General features: G+C 40.8%; 1 long non-coding RNA gene across 1 annotated transcript; it reads left to right on the top strand.

The window, feature by feature from the left end:
* The first annotated feature begins 18,711 nt into the window (after positions 1-18,711).
* On the top strand, positions 18,712-19,220 carry LOC141640453 (uncharacterized). The gene is made up of 3 exons (XR_012542988.1): positions 18,712-18,801; positions 18,889-19,050; positions 19,139-19,220. It is a non-coding gene; the product is annotated as an uncharacterized LOC141640453 (long non-coding RNA).
* The last annotated feature ends 443 nt before the right edge of the window (positions 19,221-19,663 follow it).

Below are 19,663 nucleotides of genomic sequence, written 5' to 3'. Positions count from 1 at the left end.
TGTTGACCGGCAGGTTGACCACCGTCGGTTTGGCCGTGTGATTGGGGATTGTTGTGGCATTTTGCGAGATTTGTTTTGGGTAGTTTACATCTTAAATTTATTAATAAGATTAATTAATAATTATATTTAATTCAATTATTGTTTAGGTGATGAATTTATTGAAGAGACTTTTTGATTTATTTGCTTAATTGAGAAGATTTGCTAAGAGCTACGTTAACTACTCAACTTTACTATATTGGTAATTGGAGAATTGTTGGAAGATGAATTATCGTCGTAATTGTTGTCATGAGAACATCGTCGTAATTGTTGTCTTGAGCATATTGATATCATTATTGTCTTATGATCATATTATTATCTTGTTGGTTGGATATCTGTTGTTGATTGATTGTGAAAGAGATTGGCATTGAGATTGGCCTTGTTGTTGAGATTGTTTGGTCGGTCAGGCACGAGAATGTGTAAGTGTTGTGGTCCTGTACGCGTATGATGGTCAGACAGGCATGGTGGCGTTAGGAGTGGGCCATGGACCTGAGCAGTACACCGTGTGTGGTGTCGAATTGGAATTCACCGTATGGTGCGTGTATGTGGCACGGTCAAGCCGTGTGTGTGTCGTGTGTGTGTGTGCCGTGTGTATGTGTGCCGTATGTGAGCCGTGCATGTATGAGCACCATGACCTTTGTTTGGTTCGTTGATTGTGTTGCAGGCTAACGTATTATCATTATTGTTATTGTTGTTTGGTTATCCTACTCAACCTCGTGGTTGACTGTGCATTCGTGAACACATGTGATGAACCATAATGGGGAGCAGATTGATTTCCGGTTAGCTTGTGAGAAGTGATGGATGCTTAGAGGGGAGCTTTGAGACGAAATCACTTGAGTCTAGACATCACCTTATTAATATTCAGACACTATTTATTTTAATTCCGCTGCGAGTTGTTTAAGTACTCTATAATAATTATTTATCTTGTTGGATATTTGTAATAAACTCTTTTGTGGCATTATAATAACATATTGTCTTAAAGTACTTTTGTATTGTTTGTCTTTTATACTTACTACCTCAGGCAACTAAGATGGTGACACCTTTATTTATTTGGGAATGTCTAGCTAAAGGCTCTTAAATAAATAGGGGTGTTGCAGATACATTGTTGTTGAGGAGACGTAATGCGGTTGGGAGACCGTTTTACGCTTGAGTCGCCCTCTTGGAGCTTCTCACTCCAAGAGGGATGTGCACATTAATGACTTGAGTTACAGGGGGGGCTTGTGTGGTTGAGACATGACGTCTGGCAGGGGATCTGGTTGGCTTCAAAACCCGGTACCACGGGCGTGTCGCGAGTACCTATTTATGAGGTGTGATATCGTGGGCGTGTCCCTGTGGTTGTAGGTTACGGCTGGGAATGTCCCGGTACTGGTGTGGTTGTTGTATAGTCGTGTCTTGTGCATTCATTTATCATATTGCATCTTTACATTCTTGTATCGTGTCTTAAGTAGTTATATTATTTAAACTGACGTGTGTTGGCCGTGTGAAAATTGTCACATATTTACGGGGTGGCCTATGTCGATCCATATAATATTTACGATCTTATGGGGAGCAGTTCGAGCACAAGTTTGGCTTTGGTGTGGCGCGGGAGACGGGACGAGACACGGACCTTGGAGTCAAGTTCCCTAGTTGGTAAATGACATAGACCTTAGTCGAGTTGTACGAGTTGTATAATGCATAGTTCACACTTGTATTAATTTAGTCATTTATAATTCTTTAAATATGTTAATTTTATATAAAGAGTTACCTAATTGTAGTTCTTATTCACTGCCTTGGGAAATCGAGATGGTAACGCTCCCAAATACCTTGGCTGGGTAGGTGGGGGTATTACAAATAGCCCTTTAAAAGTTTTAAGATTGCAAATGTTTTACCTATGGGGCTGCCTAGTGGTTAAGGCACACAGATTTATAATTCGATATGGCAATGGCAAAAGTTAACCCGAGTTAAAATCTTGACCAAACCTCCTTGAAATTTGGAACTTCAGTGAATCAAAACTGACCTAATTCGACTTGAGACGAAATTTATATAATTGAGAAAACGTAATTTAGTGCGCTTAAGGGCCTACATTCTGAAATTTCGCCCAATCTCCAAAATTTGAGGCCTACTTACAAGCAAATAGTTCCTTTAGCAATCCAAAATTTAACGAGATCTGCATATTCCGTACATGGGCGAAGAAGGCGTTTGGCGATATTGTGAAATCATTTACCGTTTCTCGAAACAAAACCTCCATGGGCTCCTCCAGATATCACCTTAATAAGCATCATTGGTGCCTCTTTACTATTATAATGCACATTACAAGTGTCGATAAGAACCGAACCTGGGCCGTCCGGTGGTAACGGAGTATCTCATTGATCTATATGGACGTTACATTGGTAAGACTAAATGGAAGATAAACCAGTAATTTGAGAATTAGAGTTGCTAATTTCAAGCACATAACAAATACTATGGGTACTTTGTGTTGAGAATAATTAGGTCCCATATCTTGACTAACCTAATTTACCTATTCTTCCTCTATTAGTTAGCTTGTAATTAGGAAGGATATCCCATGTATCTTGGTAATTAGTATGTACCTAGTGTAGGTTGTTACTCCTAACATTTTGTATAAATCTCTCCTATATAACTATTGTAATTATTCTGAAGTGCTTACTAGCCCTATGAAGCACATGAATGGGGGACTGCACAATCCACCAGAAGATAATTTTAATGGATAACATAGAAAGTTGGAATGTGAATGGTATGAATAAGAGTACAAAGCAAGTTGAAATAAAGAGATTTCTTTATCAGAATAAAGGAGGCTTATATGGGTTAGTTGAGACTAAAACAAAAGATCAGGATTGTACTTGAGTGTTGTTTGTATTTGGCCAACAATGGAGAGGTGTGAATAACATTCAGTATCATCCTGGTGGTAGAGTTTGGCTTGTTTGGATTAATCAGTTCTTTGATGTGCAAGTTAAGTCCATGTTTGATCAACATATCACTGCAAGAATCACTGAACTGTCCTCTTCTAATGAATTTCTTTTCTCTGTTGTGTATGGGTCTAATGAAGAAAGAGAAAGACCGTACTTATGGGAAGAGCTTAAAAGAATTAAAGATTCCTAGAGAGGCCCTTGGTGTGTTTGTGGGGATTTCAATTATCTCTTAGATCTTCATGAAAGAATAAAAGACCTGTCCACTGGAATGATATTGTAGATTTTAGGGTGTGTGTTGATTATTGTGAACTGATGGATGTTAAAGCCCAAAGTTCTTACTTTACTTGGAATAACAAGCATAAACTGTAATACTCCGTATTTATGAGTCTTGGGGTACTCTATCGAGTAGGCCTTACTCTGTCGAGTAAGGGAGTTTTGCGATATAAAATAGTTTCTGACCTGTTGGGTACTCGATCGAGTAACTAGGGTACTCGATCGAGTAAGGGGGCACTCGATCGAGTACCTTAGCTACTCGATCGAGTAGCCCCATTTACTGGGGCTGTTTTGTCGGGTTTTGTTAATAATGCGATTAAAGTATAAAACACTTCCGTCATTGTTTCCAAATCACTTTTCCAAAACCTAAATTTACTTTTAAGAGAGAAAGCAAACAAGTTCATCTTCCTAATCGCATTCTTAGCAATTTCCGGAGTTCAGACGGTCGGTTCTTGTCGTTGTTTATACCGTTGAGTTCCTTGCGTCGAGGGTAAGATCTATGTACCCTTTTATTGTCTTTCCTTTGATTTGGTTAAACCCTAATTTTGGGATTTGGGGTTTTTATGATTTGTTATGGTTAGATTGTGATTATGTGATTATGTGATAGGAGAAGGATTTGTAAAGGAGAGGTTTTGAGACAATTTGCTAGATCGTCGATGATTGTGTTGCTTTCCGGTAGGATTTCTACTCGCATTAGTCCCATAATGGGATGATTGTTGATGTGTTAAGATTGATTGTTTGATATAGTAATTGTATTGTGACGGCTGTGATTGTGATTGTACACTGTTGATAGATTCAGATGATTGTTGATTTTGTGATTGTGATTGGTTGCCTATGGTTCTCGAGATGCGTTCTCGGCTGAGTGGAGTCACTTGCGGGAGTGGCTTCACGCCCTAGTTTCGCCCTTCGTGGAACCCGCCACGGAAGGCGATGTGCACATTAATGGGACGGGGTTATCGCTCGGTATGATGAGCGGGGCTTAGGTGGGAACGGCCGCGGTCCCCCATCGCGGCCGGTCCAAAGGGACGATCGATGATTGAGATGATTGGAGTTGGTTGGTTGTGTATGTGTGATTACAGTTAAGCATGCCTGCTTATCTTATTGCGACATGTATATTAATTGTGTGATTAGTATCGACCCCGTTTAAATGTTTTAAAATCTGTGGTGATCCATTCGGGGTGGTGAGCGATTGCTTGCTAGCGTATAACTTGGATACGCGTGGGATCTAGTCAGATGGAGTCATCACATATCGTAGTCTTTAGTCTTCCGCTGTGTTTGTTAGGACAGTTCCTTTCAGTTGGTTTATAGTTTGAGAACAGTTGTATTTTGCTTACAGTTGGTTTTGTAATGTAATCACTTAAACTTATTTAATAAAGTATGTTTCTTCATTGTCTTATGATTATCATGCCTCGGGTAACCGAGATGGTGGCATCCTTATACCTGAGTGGTCCTGGTAAGGCACTTGGAGTATGGGGGTGTTACAAATGGTATCAGAGAGACGATCCCGAAACCTGTAACCAATGAATCTAATGAACCTAGGGAGTCTAATTAAAATGAACCCGGGGTAAAGGTTGTAGGAGGTAATGCAAAGACTTGGGAGACGTCCTAAAGTCGCGAACTCGCCCTACGATTTTGAACCGGTCACCATGGGATATGAGTCGGGATCGCTATGTGTTTATTTTGTGAATTGTGTAACAATATGGTGATGTGTGGCATGTAGAAGGGTGATTTTGTATGCTGTTGGTTGAAAGCATGTTGAATGATACTTGGTTTACCATGTTGATTGGAATAGTTGGAAAAGTATGTGAGAATGACGAATGATGTGGTGGAAAAAGGAAATAGTTTATATGTGATGAATAATGATGTGTAGGATGAATGATTTATAATGAGGCAATCCTAATAACATGTGGATAGGGGGTGTGATAATATTTGTTTTCATAGTTTTGTTTGCGTAAAGCTATATATTAAGTTCGTATAATTGTCTACTATCGTATCATATGCGCTTGTTAGCTGAAGTATGTGATTGAACTAGATGAATTGATTGAAAAATATGAAGTGGCAATTTCGTAAGGATATGAATTTCTTGATTACGGAAGTGTTTATGTGATGAAGTGGATTTGTAATGTTGTTGTATTAGCAACATGGAAATAGGATTTGTAGTGTAAGGGTGTGGTTTGTGTCATGAAAAGTTATGAAAATTAAAAGCATGCGGGTAATACATGATTGAAAGTTGAATGTTATATGAGCATGATAGATGGTAATGTTTGGCTTTTGGTAAGTAGTAACATGAAGAATAGAGGTTCAATGATATGTGTTTTGTATAACAAATTGGATGAAAAGCATGATGGTTGTTTATAACGTGGCACTTGATAACACGAAGTAGATTATTATGTTGATTGTATGAGGAGTCGCGCAGATTTGAATGCATAGTTGTAATCATAATGTTGAAATAATAATGAATGCATAGTACGTTGGGGGTATGTGAGATAACATGCGGGTAGTATTCACGAGTCTACATGATTCGATCGAGTGGGTATTTGTCGTTATTTTGACCAGAATCGTGTTTTTGGGCACTCGATCGAGTACCTCGGGCACTCGATCGAGTATGGGGTCACTCGATCGAGTAGCCTGGCTACTCGGTCGAGTAAGTCGAGATCGAAGGTCCGTTTGGGTTAAGAGTCGGGGCACTCGATCGAGCATGTTGGGCACTCGATCGAGTAGCCTCAACTCGATCGAGTAGGTTCCGGTACTCGATCGAGTGGGGTCTGTGTAGGTCATATGCGTGTTTCGGGTCATATGTTTATTTTTGACATTCGTTGCATATTACGTTTAATCCAAAGGTGTTGTATTACTTCTTTATGCATTGTTTTACGTATGTGTTGGTCCTGGTGCGTAAGTTACCCAATCTTAAGATGTAAAGAGTGGCACTTATGATGAATATGAGTTCGGTGGGGAGGACATGAGTTATATGTGATTATGATAGATGGTGGAAAAAGAAAAGGAAGATTGGTATAGTTTATTGAGGCATAGAGCACGTTTTGCGAGAGACGGATGAGTGATATGATTGTGTGTTGAGTAATGTAAAAGTAAGAGAATATGGGCAAGGGATGATGTGAGTATAATGAGCGTGAGAATAAAAAGATTGAAAAGGAAGGATGCGGATAGTGGCAGCTTGAGATGTGTAACGAATTATGGAGGGAGATGGTTAGAAATAGAGTTGAGTAAGGATATATGTAGTGAAAGTGCGTTTTAAAGGAGTTGAGAAGAGTAGTATATAGTGAACTTTGTGGAGACATGTCGCGAGGTGGATTTGGGAGATTTGGTTTATTAAGAGATGAAACTACTGTGTGATTTCCTTGGGCAATTAATGGTACAAAAGGAATTCTGATTTCTAGAGAGGTACAAAGGAGATGCAATTGTTAGAACAATGAACGTTGATTTTATGGATAAACTAGAGGCAAGAGTGATTAATGGCATAATAAGATAATATTTATGGTAAGAAAGAGTGAGATGATATCGATATGAAATAATGGGATTTGAGTTTTGGAGCAATGAAAAGATAATCAGAGCACTAAAGAGTTAGATAGAAGTAATAAGGAGCTGAGCTATTAATGGTATTTTTGAGTATAACGAGAAAAGAAGGATGAAAGTAAGTTGAGAAAAAGTTCACCGGAGTTATGTGACATAAAGTAAGGAATCGTCGAGATGTATGATACTATCAAGGGTAAGTAAGTTAATAGTTATACGAAGTTTCGGACAACATGATTAATCATGAGTTTCGAGGAATTAAGGGAGTATGAAGTTGGTGGAGTATTTGCACGATACGAGATTTTTGGTGGAGAGTTAGATGGTGATACAATTAAGGATAGTATTGGGAAGAATGTTGAGGTAATTTTGTTAATGGATTGGATGTTCGTTATTTGGGATGTCAACCAAAGATAGGAAACAAATCGTGATGTTTAGAGATGAGTGTAAGAGGTTTGATGCCCTTGACAGCGGTAGTGTTATGGTTTGTGACTAGTGGTTAAGGGTAATGGTATATTAGAAAGGTAACAATTCTAAAGAGGTTGATTTTGCAGAGACCTGATTGATAAGTACAGTTATGAAAGAGTATAAGATGTGGTTATATGAGGCGGTTGTTAGTAGTTGAGTATTAATGGTGTGGCTACATTTGGCAAAGGGTGATGGATTTGCGAAAGGGAGAATATGTTATGAGGTGTATACGAGTTAAGCTCGGGCGACTAGTAACCTATGTTGAGTGGTAACTTACGTGGTCGGGATTGACTAGTTGGTTGTGATTACGGGTCTATGATATGTGTAAATGTTTGTGTGAGGTTCTGACCTCACAAGAAGTGGTATGGTGTGATAATTATAAAGTTGTTTTATGAATGTTCTGTAATATATAGGTTGGACACGGTAATTTAATTGAATAATATCCAAAAAGGTAATAACTTGATTAATTTGACATGGCTAGTTATAATTTTATGTGTATTAATAACACATGTGTATTCCGTGAAATGGTAGAGATGATGTTCATGAGATGCTTATCTGTTTATCCATATAATATGTCGCGTGGTGATTTAATAAAGTGGATTTGAGTAAGTTTTCTTGTCGAGAAGTTATGCTCGATCGGTGTTTATGGGAATCGTATGCGATTGTGATGTCTATCGGTGTGGTTGTGGTGCCTCGGGTGGTGATCCGGGCACGGTACATAATGTTGTGATGCGGGTATTTTTGCACTACGGTGTGGTTGTTGGTGGCGGTGTTGTGATGCCGTCACCGGTTGTGGTGGAGTAGGCGGGATGATTATGATTCGAGTTTCTAAAGTGCATACCAGTTATTCATAGTTTGTTGTTTTGTTTGATGTTGCTCCCTGCGAGTTTCGGTTTCACAGATAGACATTGTCTTGTTTATTGATGTTTTCTTTACCGTTTAAGTTGGGAATGAGGGTATAATATGATATGAAATAGAGTCGTATATGTTTTCGTTGTTGTCATGGTATAGTGATGTTCTATTGATGGGACACGGTTGTGAGAGGTTGTTACAGTAATTTTGATCTTGTTCTAGATAAGGCTTTAGTAGACATGGTAATGACAAGTGGTCCGTAGAACATGTGTGGTAATGATCCCGAAAGTCGTAGGTGGTTCATAATCTTTTGTTGGGACAATGAGTGTAGGGTGTTGAGGGAATTAGTGTCATATTAGGTTATGTATGAGTCTTGCGGTAATGAAGGAAAGAACCGGAGGATCTAGTGTGAGTGTACGTAACGAGTGTGGATCGTGAGTTATGCGTTTGGGAGATAGGTGCTTTATATAGAGAGGTATGTCATGTTGCGGTAATGTGGAAAAGTTGAAGTTTTGGGTTAAGATAAAGATTTTGAGGTATAGGTTAGGTGGTGTGACGAATGAGTTGAGGTATGAGGAATGTTTAAGTAAGAGAGCCTTGGATATATGCATGGCGAGTGTTTAGATTATAAGTGGTTATCTTTGACATGCGGTGGTGATGAGGATAATGACACGATATAGCTAGGATTTAGTATTAGTGAGTTACGAGGACGTAACATTTGTCTTAAGAGGAGTAGGATGCGATAAAAGAGAGTTTCATGGTGGTGCATGTTGTAATATAATTGGAATTAGAGTGTTAGCGTAGCGTAAAGGAGGGATTTGTTTTGTGGATGATACTTATAAAAGGCCATGGCCGTACTTGTAGTAGTGTGATGCTTCAAGTGTGGGAATATTTTATATAGTGTTGACGATTGGAGGATGGTGTTATGAGTCTGAGTAAACTTTGAGGACGAAGTTCCTTTTAAGGGTGGTAGAATGTAACATTCCGTTTGATGTTATGAGTATTTTGGTAGTGTATGGAGTTAGTGTTGAGAGAGATATAATGGAGTGGATACGATATCGTGAGCCATGTTGTGGAGGTAGGAATAGTTAGTGGAGTTGGTGTTACGAGTTCATGTTTGGGTTGGAGTTTTGTTTTGAGTTCTTAGTCACGTTGTTGTGTCTTGATCGAGTTAGTATGTTTGTTTTCATGTATGGGTTGAACTTCGGGGACGAAGTTCTTTTTAAGGAGGGAAGACCGTAATACTCCGTATTTATGAGTCTTGGGGTACTCTATCGAGTAGGCCTTACTCTGTCGAGTAAGGGAGTTTTGCGATATAAAATAGTTTCTCGACTGTTGGGTACTCGATCGAGTAACTAGGGTACTCGATCGAGTAAGGGGGTACTCGATCGAGTACCTTAGCTACTCGATCGAGTAGCCGGTTTACGGGGCTGTTTTGTCGGGTTTTGTTAATAATGCGATTAAAGTATAAAACACTTCCGTCATTGTTTCCAAATCACTTTTCCAAAACCTAAATTTCTGTTTAAGAGAGAAAGCAAACAAGTTCATCTTCTTAATCGCATTCTTAGCAATTCCCGGAGTTCGGACGGTCGGTTCTTGTCGTTGTTTATACCGTTGAGTTCCTTGCGTCGAGGGTAAGATCTATGTACCCTTTTATTGTCTTTCCTTTGATTTGGTTAAACCCTAATTTTGGGATTGGGGGTTTTTATGATTTGTTATGGTTAGATTTGATTATGTGATTATGTGATAGGAGAAGGATTTGTAAAGGAGAGGTTTTGAGACAAATTTGCTAGATCGTCGATGATTGTGTTGCTTTCCAGGTAGGATTTCCTACTCGCATTAGTCCCATAATGGAATGATTGTTGATGTGTTAAGATTGATTGTTTGATATAGTAATTGTATTGTGACGGGTGTGATTGTGATTGTACACTCGTTGATAGATTCGACGATTGTTGATTTTGTGATTGTGATTGGTTTCCTATGGTTCTCGAGATGCGTTCTCGGCTGAGTGGAGTCACTTGCGGGAGTGGCTTCACGCCCTAGTTTCGCCTTCGTGGAACCCGCCACGAAGGCGATGTGCACATTAATGGGACAGGTTATCGCTCGGTATGATGAGCGGGGCTTAGGTGGGAACGGCCGCGTCCCCATCGCGGTGGTCCAAAGGACGATCGATGATTGAGATGATTGGAGTTGGTTGGTTGTGTATGTGTGACAGTTAAGTCGTCTCGCTTATCTTATTGCGACATGTATATTAATTGTGTGATTAGTACTTGACCCGTTTAAATGTTTTAAAATCGTGGTGATCCATTCGGGGTGGTGAGCATTGCTTGCGGTATATCTTGGATACGCGTGGGATCTAGTCAGATGGAGTCATCACATATCGGAGTCTTTAGTCTTCCGCTGTGTTTGTTAGGACAGTTCCTTTCAGTTGGTTTATAGTTTGAGAACAGTTGTATTTTGCTTACAGTTGGTTTTGTAATGTAATCACTTAAACTTATTTAATAAAGTATGTTTCTTCATTGTCTTATGATTATCATGCCTCGGGTAACCGAGATGGTGGCATCCTTATACCTGAGTGGTCCTGGTAAGGCACTTGGAGTATGAAGGTGTTACATAAACCTTCTTCCAGAGTATTTTCAAGGTTGCATAGATATATGATTAATGCTGAATGGATGAATATGTACCCTGATTGCTATGCCTACTTCTTACCTGAAAGTTTGTTTGACCATAACCCATGCATATGCTACAGGAGAATGGATAGACAATAGAGACCTCCTTTCAGATAGTTCAATATGTGGAGGTAAGATCCTCATTTCCTGGATATTATTAAGCATACCTAAATGAAAAAGTGACAGGGTCGTGGATGTTCCATGTTTTTACTAAACAAAGGAACTTGAAACGGCCTCTAAAGCAACTCAATAGAAACAAATTTTCTGATGTGGAGAAAGCAGTGAGGTGGCTAAGCTCAGGCTGTCAGAGTTACTAGTTTAGATGTATAGGGATCCTACCAACCACTCTGTATTAGAGGAAGAATTAGCTGCTACAGAGGAATATAGTGTTGGAGTAGTGTCCTCCACAATAAGTGCGGTTAGATATTAAATCTCGTAAAAGGAATATCAGGGATTTTTTTTTTGTCAGCTGGTCATCGTTAATCGGTAATGATTGGCTGACTAGAGTTTGACATTACTGTCGTGTGACGACGGTGATCAGCTGATCCCTTTAGGTCACACCTATAGGATGACGCCCAAAAAGAATGAATTAATTGTTTGTATGAGATACGAGATAATTAATTTTTTGTATTATTTGACTTTTAATTAGTCGCGTGTATGTATTATTTGATGACGGGTTGTGAACTCGACCGAGGAGATTTATTATTTAATTATGTGATAATTAAAATTAGAATTTATTAATTAATTAATTAATTAATTTTATATGATATGTGTATTTTTGAAGTGGAATTGATGAGCTATTTAAAATTTACAAGAGGTTGTAAAATTAGCTAAATGGGGTAATATTAACACATTATATGTTGATAAAATGGTCTTATGATTACTTAATATTTAAGTAGTCATTAGTAGTTAATTTGTGTTATTTAAGTGTTAAATAATTAAATTAATATTTAAATATGTAAGATAATTAACGTAGTTTATTTTTGCAGTACGATTTTTACTCATTTCAGTACTTTTTACACTAAATCTTCCATTTGCTACCCTTGATTAAAAAAACACATCAAACTTATTTCTCTCTACCTTCTCTTTACATCGTCTATATTGTTAAAGCCTCAACCTTTTTCAACCTCCTTAAAATTCTTCATTTATGAAGATTATTCGAATAAAGAGCAAGTATTTAATTTATTAATCCCGTATGAATAATTTAATGACTCTTGCTTATATTTTGTTCCTTTTTAATTAGGGTTTATATCTTAATTAATAAAGTGTTAGTTAGTGTATGGTGGATTTGCTATTGGTGCTTTAGGGTCGCCGGCAAAATGGCGGCAATACGTAATAAAAATGTTGTTTGTACTGTATGGACTAGTGTTTTATTTCTTTTTCTCAAAGTACTGTGAAATTCCTTCGCTTTTTCTATTCTCTTTACTCATTGAGTTCTAAACAAAATATCCAATGTAGTACATGTCGTCAGATGTCAGGTAGTACACAATTGAAAGCAGAGTGTAAATTATTGAACCAATGTCATACACGACACCACCCTAACCCACCCATCCCAATCTGCCGGCTAATCACCGGCGGCCCCTCAACGCTGACCCGTCTGTCAGTCTCCCTCCCTGACGGCAACCCAGACCCACCGACGTCACACCACCGCCATGTCCTCATCCACGGCGACCTGGCCGGCTGGCGTGTCTCTCCACCAATGTCAACAAAAACCGCTGAGTATTAGCTTTGTAAAATTAGGGGGAATGAATGTTTCGAAGTTAGGGAGAATGTACAAAAGAGAGTTTAGAGAGTGAAAATGATAGAAGAAATGAGGTTGGCATAATTGTCAGCAGCGTACTAAGATGAGTAAAATGCGTACACCGAAAATGATAAGCATTTGTGGGGCAAATGTCGAAAACCGAAAAGGACCCAAAATGTCCACTTGCGCCGGTTTTATAAGGACATCACAAGTGTCCATTATGTGGCATTTTACCACTCATTTTAATCTCCACAATTGCTTATAAATACCCAACTATTCACACCATTTCTCTAGTTGAAATAATTTGAAGAAAATTTGGTCTTTTAATGTTGCATTTAGCCGGTCCATTTAACCCTCTTAGAGACCAACGTTTCTTCTTATTTTGTTCATCTTTTACACTTAGAAACACATATAAAATAAACTAATAATATTATCAAAGTAATAATATTATTTAGTACACCAAATTTACATATAAATACTCAAATAATATCTAGTCAATATTATTTTGTAGTAATAATTTTTTGGGCTTATCTTGGGTGTATCCTTAGGAGATCACCTCTCTTGATGATTTGGGTTTTTGGAGGATCATCCACATAGCATTAGCTCAAGAACAACATCAAGGAAGGAGTCCTTGAGTTGTGCCCATATATATCTCCATCACCAATGTAAGGAAATCACTCTTTAATGGTTCTACACCATTTTTATTTTATTTTTACTTGCTTGCATCTAGATTTAGACCATTACATAAAATTAGTTAGTAATTTGGATTTCATAATATGAGTCTAATATGGTCTAAATAACTAACATATAGAACCCTGTGTAAAGCTAATTATAGTTTTCTCAGTCATAATGCAAAGTTGGGGTGGGTTTGTGAAGGGGATGAGATTACTAAGTGCTTTCATAATCAAATCAAGTCTAGGCAAATGCATAACAAGATAATTCAAATTGAGGATAAGAATGGAGTGACTCATAATGAACCTCAAACCATTGAGAAAGCTTTCCTTAATTATTATATGGATTTACTGGGAGATAATAATGACACTTTGGATGTCCATTTTCCTACAGTCGGATCTGGAAGCTTGATATCTGCACATTATTGTGGACAGCGGGCCGCCCACGGGGGCGCTTGGATGAAGGGGCTCGAAAACAAGCGTTTGCATTTTGTAAGGAGTCGCCACCAATTTTTATGGGAAATTGGAACCGTTCGAATACCTCGTGTCATGTCAAGACACAAAGTAGTGACATGAACACTAAGCAATCGTTACCCTTAGCATTCTATGTCTAGAATGACTCTCGTGGATGCCAATGAACACGGGTGCTCACGGAGATCTGGAGTAAGGGGTGAGGGTACGTATTAGGAAGCTCTTTTGATCGAACACCTAATCCCGCCCGCCTCGATAGCGGCCTCTACTAATGATTAGGGAAGTTATTCGTACTTGATATATTGTCGGCTACATGCATGCAATGCAACATCCATAGATTAATCCTAACATGTGAGAATTAGACTAAGTCGGTGAACACGTAATTAGCTTACAATTGATGTCGAAGTAGGATTTAAGGTTGATTTACATGTGGAAACAAATGAATAAATCATGCAAATGAGATAAATAATACAACGAAAATTACAATAATTACATTGAATTAGGCGATTTATGTCGAAAATACCGCTAAAACGGATGATTTGATAAAAAAAAGAATAAAAGAATAAAACAAAGAAATACGAACAAGCCAGAAGGTGATAATACGATTATTAGTTGATTAATGCGTAAACAATTAAACTATGTCAAGGCAGAAAAGGAGTTCAGAGACAGAACTCAACCTGGAACAGGCGCAGCGGGCACTGCGCCCTTTGGAAGAGGCGCAGCAGTTGCTGCGTCTGTTCCAAGGGTGAGTTCTGGCTGTGAAGCCGGAACTGCAAACCGTTAATGTTAATTGGTAAATTTAGGGATTGATTGCGATTTTAGACTCGGATGAAAGTTATTAGCAGATTATTTACATATGATTGAGGTCATAAAACAGTAAAACATGGATGAGACGGAAATAAACGGATTAATTATGTGAAGGGTCGATGTTAATGAATGATTAATTAAACTAACTAAACGAATTAATATGATAAACATGACGAATAAGACGATGAACATATGAATATGGATGCAAATATATCAACGACGAATCTCAGAAACCCAATATGAACAGATTGAACTTCTAAAATCCGGGTTTGAATATTAAAGACGAAAACCCGTAAATATTGATTATTTAGGATTTAAATCGGAACAATGATGAATTAAACATGTTAATGATGAATGAATAATATACATATGAATTATCATGACATTAAGACGAAGAATTAACAGATTTAACAAAACAAAAGAAACAATTTTGATACGAATTACGAGGGCGGAGGAAGAAGAAAAGAAGCAGAATCTGCGGCGGCCTCACGAAGAGGCGCAAAGAGCCGCGCTTCTTCGAAGAGGCGCAGCGGTTGCTGCGTCTTTTCTCGACGTCTGTCTACTGGAAATCCGCAAAAAAAGGTTTTAAAGACGGTTTTAGAAATCGGTTTTAACGGTGTACTTTCGACATAAATCTTACAATTGTGATACAATAATACACTAAAATAAATACAAGAGAGATTAATACACCCTCAGACTTACATGTTGACGGAACGAGAAGAACTAAGAAGATCGATTAGTGATGCTCGACGCGAACGTAAGGAAAGAGTGCCCTCGTAAGAGGAAAACGATTTAACAAGTTGATTAATTAGATTGATTGAGTGTAGTGGTCAAATTGGTCGGTCATGCAACGGAGAGGCTGGTACCCGGAAAGATCCGAGCTTACGTGGTCGGAAGTCCAAGCACGTAGGCGCCAATTAGTAAGAACGAAGTCTAGAATGCAATGGGAGAAGAGAAGGGCGGACACTCGCGTGAGAAATATGAGGAACGAAGGCTCCTATTTATACTAATCACGTGAAGGAATAGGGTTTCGGAGACTCTTTGGAAGTGAATCTCGGAAAGATATAAAAAAGATACGTAAATTAATGCAAAGAAGGGCCTGGAAGAGGCGCAGCAGCCCACTGCGTCTCTTGGAAGAGGCGCAAAGACTGCCGTCGTCTGCTCCCGAGAGGTTTCCTCCTGCTTAAGAAAGATTTCCGTGTTTAAGTTATGGTAGGACGGAATTAATTCGATTATTTCTAATATCTTATGTAAATATTACGGGATATTATTTGCCAAAAGATAAAATTTGAGAAATATGGAATAGAAATATCCTAACATTCCAACATTCGACTCGATTTAACGATTATCGAAAAATGGAGACGGTTTTTGACCCCGACTCCGAATGTACTCTAATTACTGCCAAAACGACCGTATCGGGACGTAGATGACAACTAAGAGGTTGACATTAGTATTTGAGCAATCACTTGACGATAATCTTACGAACTGTCACAAATCGTTCCGCGAACCAAACATGCGGCCCAATCATCACCGGGTGGTTTGCGAGAGGTGCGAAACGAGGTGTCTCTCTGAGCCCCCACTTTGACGAGGCTTGGACAAGGCGAAAGTCAAAGTATAGCCATCAGTCAATCGATGATTACAACCGACAACTATGGCGACGCGAGGCGGCTCAAGGGGTCTGAGCCAAGGACCTGCCGTCGGGAACATTTTAGAGTCTGTCGACTATCGGGGAGGGTCGTTTAAAGTCCATTAGACTACGTAAGGAAGCTCGCCAGCCATAAGAAGAAACCATACCTGAGACTTCTTCTCGAGATGCTTTCGGAGGTGCGTAGGAGCTAAGGTTAAGCGTGGGAGCTAAGGGTAAGACCTAAAAGATACATAAGGATTGGTGCTAGGGTGTGGGACCCTAAAGGAAAGCATTGACGGGAAGGAGGCCAAATATGAGTTTCGACCTAAAGGTAACTAAGGTTTGAGTATAGGAACTTCCTGAGAACGACACTCGTCGGACTCAGGGGGAAACGAGAAACATTGAAAGCAAAGGGACGTCGGTAGAAACTGCTGGGGAATCCGCTTGCGTCGGTCTCAAACGAACTCTGGCAAAACTTGGGGTTGAGGTTGAATCTGCTTGCGTCGGTCTCAAGCGAACTCTTGTTGGGAAATATACTGACGACTAGGAACATCTTGATCGTCGGGAGAAGTCTTGAGTGAGCAAGATGCGCAAAATACTACTCGCTACCGGGCAAAACAAACCGAGCAATATCAAAAATATCTGCTGCGCGGGGTAAAATGGGTTCGGACAATACTGCAAAATACTGTCGCGCTGGATAAAATACGGGCCGAAACGAAAGAAAATCGTCGAAACGGACCAAAATGATATAATAGCATCGAAGAAGAGGCGCACCAAAGATGGGCCCACAAATAACGAACTCATAACGAATTTTTGAAAATTCGTATGGAGGGAACAAAAGGAAGAGGCGCAGCAAGAGCTGCGTCTCTTGGAAGAGGCGCAGCCCTTTCGCGTCTTTTCCCCAATTTGGCAATTCTTGCGTAAAAACGCGAAATCAGAAGGTTTATGTTCATTTTATTCGAAACATAAATCACCCCATTCTCTCTCAAATCTTCACCATTTCCGTCGAGGTTGGATTCAAAAGCTTGCTTTAAATATGACTAATCGAGGTACGTGTCTTAATCTTGCATTAATCATCCGTATTTGTCGAATTTTGAGCCGCAATATCTAGGGTTTTCGACCCATTTAATCGAAAATTTGGGGCTTTTCCCCCAAATGGATTTGTCTCGCTAAATTGATGCTAGAAATGGATAATAGGTAATGTTAGGAACATAACCATGTATTTGCTTCGAATTTTCATCGAGTTTTGAGCCCTTGAGCGAATTTTGAGACGGTTTCACAGCTAGATCATAAATTGCTTCGAAAATGGCCTTAGGATCGCCCATTGGCGATGAAATTTGATATTTGGGACCCTTGGATGATGGGTAAACTTCCCGTCATTTCGGAATTTTGGTTGGTGACAACTTTTGCAGGGCACCTTTCTAGGGCATAACCGCCATTATAGCGAAATGCTGCCGAATTTTCGACTTGGACCCGGGACTAGGCTTTGACTTAGACTTGACTTGACCCAATTTATCACATGAGTGATTGGGTTGGCGGGAATATGGCCAAGGATGGCCAGAAAAAGACAGTTTTCAGGGCCCCGGAGGCTCGAAAACTTCTTAACAAAGGTTCGCCGTCACGTGACGCGGCCTGTATTTGCTTTAATGTTGCAGGTGACGATGCTTCTACTTCAAGGAGGACTCCCATGGATGTAGACGCTGCTGTTGTGGAGGAGGCTTTGGACCAGGCCTTCAATGCTGCGGTGATGGCTGCTGCGGACGAGGTTCCCGAGGAGGAGGCTGCCGAGGAGGAGGAGATTCCGAGACGGGCCCACCTCGGACGAGGGGGTCGTCACCGAGAGGGCTCCCGCGTGGCCGAGACTTGGGAGAGTAGGCACCTTGTGTGGGTCTGCAGAGGGTCACTTGTCCTACAGACATGTGAAGAGCTTGTAAATAGGAATTCCCTAACTCATTGCCTATCCCTTTCTATTTTTGTTCAAATTTCCTTTCAAATTTACTTAAAACTAAAGATAGCTTTATTTCGAATCATAATAGGAGGCCGGGAACATCCGATCGTTCTCGGGGTACACGACGGCGATGGAGCACTACGAGCGGCTGTCGGCGGAGGAGAGAGCCATGATCGAGCGTGGAGCGTTCAGTCCTCTGGTTCAGGTTTGGAGGGATATCGTGAAGAGGAAGTTGCGAGCCAACCTTAGCCTGGTCCGCGCTTTCTTGGATCGATTTTGGGATACGACTTCCACGTTTCACCTGCCTTTTGGTGAGGTGGGAGTCACCTTGGAGGACTACGGCATGATTTCTGGTCTGCCGTGTGGGATTGAGGAGATGGTGTGGCCGGAGACTGGCATGAGGGCGGATTCGGCCGAGGCGAGGAGGTTGATTGGCTGGAACCTGTCGCCGAAGGCTGTTGCGGTGCCGGGTTTGGTACCCAGTACCTACGTTCGAGATTACTTTGCGGGGAAGACCCCGACATCGGTGGATATCGATGGGAGGGAGACGGCTCCCCTCCTTGTACAAATGAGCGAGGGCCTCGTCGTGGCTTTGGTGGTTCTTGTCTTCGATTTACCTCGAGACAAGGGTGAGAGGTCGTCGACGAAGCTTCTCCCCTTTCTTTCCGACCCGAGCTCCCTAGGGCGTTGGGGCCGGTCATCGCTAGTTTTGCGGTCCTCATCCGCTTTATGAGGGCCATGGTTCGTCCGGAGTTGATGGAGAAGGGGACTTCTCCTGGTGCCGTCGGACCCGGGCTACTGTTGGAGGTATGAACCTTCCTTTAGATCAAAGTCAATCTCTTCCTTTATCGAATCAAAGATCGAAAGATCGTCATTGACTATCCTGTTTTGCAGGCGTGGGTGTACTCTTACTTTCCGGGCCTCGCGCCCAAGAGGACGGAGCCGCTGGAGAGGGCCTATCCCGTGGTGAGGGATTGGGTCATGTGCCGGACGAAGAGCAAGCGTTCTTCTCACAATGTCTACCGGCGGGATGTGAACGCTCTTCAGCTGAGCAGCGTGAGTATCCCATTCGCATGCACTTATTCTTCTCATACTTTGTTTTAAATCGATCATAGGAATGACCTTTGCCTTTATCTTGTCGCAGTGGGTGCCCAGACCTTGGGCGGAGTATGCCGAGGCGCCTCCTTTTGTCACTGAGGTCCTTCGACCTAGGAGCCCGAGTCGGCTGTTGTTGTGGACGTCGATGGGTCCTGTGTGGTACTTAGGCGAGCGTTTGGCCCGTCAGTGTTCTCAGGGCGCATTGACGGTTCCTATTGACCCTCCGAGGACGATGTTCAGGGAGCCTTCTGAGGCTGAGAGGGAGGCAGACTTGGCCGGTGCCAGTGGCGACGACCTTCTTCTGCCTGGTGAGGACTACTCGGCGTTCCTTTACGGGAGGTTGGCGTACTGGCCAGTAGTAGTGAGTATCCTTTATTTTTCTTTTGATTGACTTCGGGAATTACGATGAAAGATCATCGATTAATGAGAGCTTATTTGTCTTTGCAGAAGGTTGAGGCGGCGGGCATCGAGCCCCCAGTGTACCCCGAGACCCTTGAGTATACTGACGCGACTGGGAGGACGACGATCTCCGAGCTGCGTGACTTTGACGTAGCTGCGACGGATGCTGGCC

Source organism: Silene latifolia, unplaced genomic scaffold (assembly GCF_048544455.1).
Source record: "Silene latifolia isolate original U9 population unplaced genomic scaffold, ASM4854445v1 scaffold_79, whole genome shotgun sequence".
NCBI classification, from domain to species: Eukaryota; Viridiplantae; Streptophyta; class Magnoliopsida; order Caryophyllales; family Caryophyllaceae; genus Silene; species Silene latifolia.
This window is presented reverse-complemented; position numbering and strand designations above follow the sequence as displayed.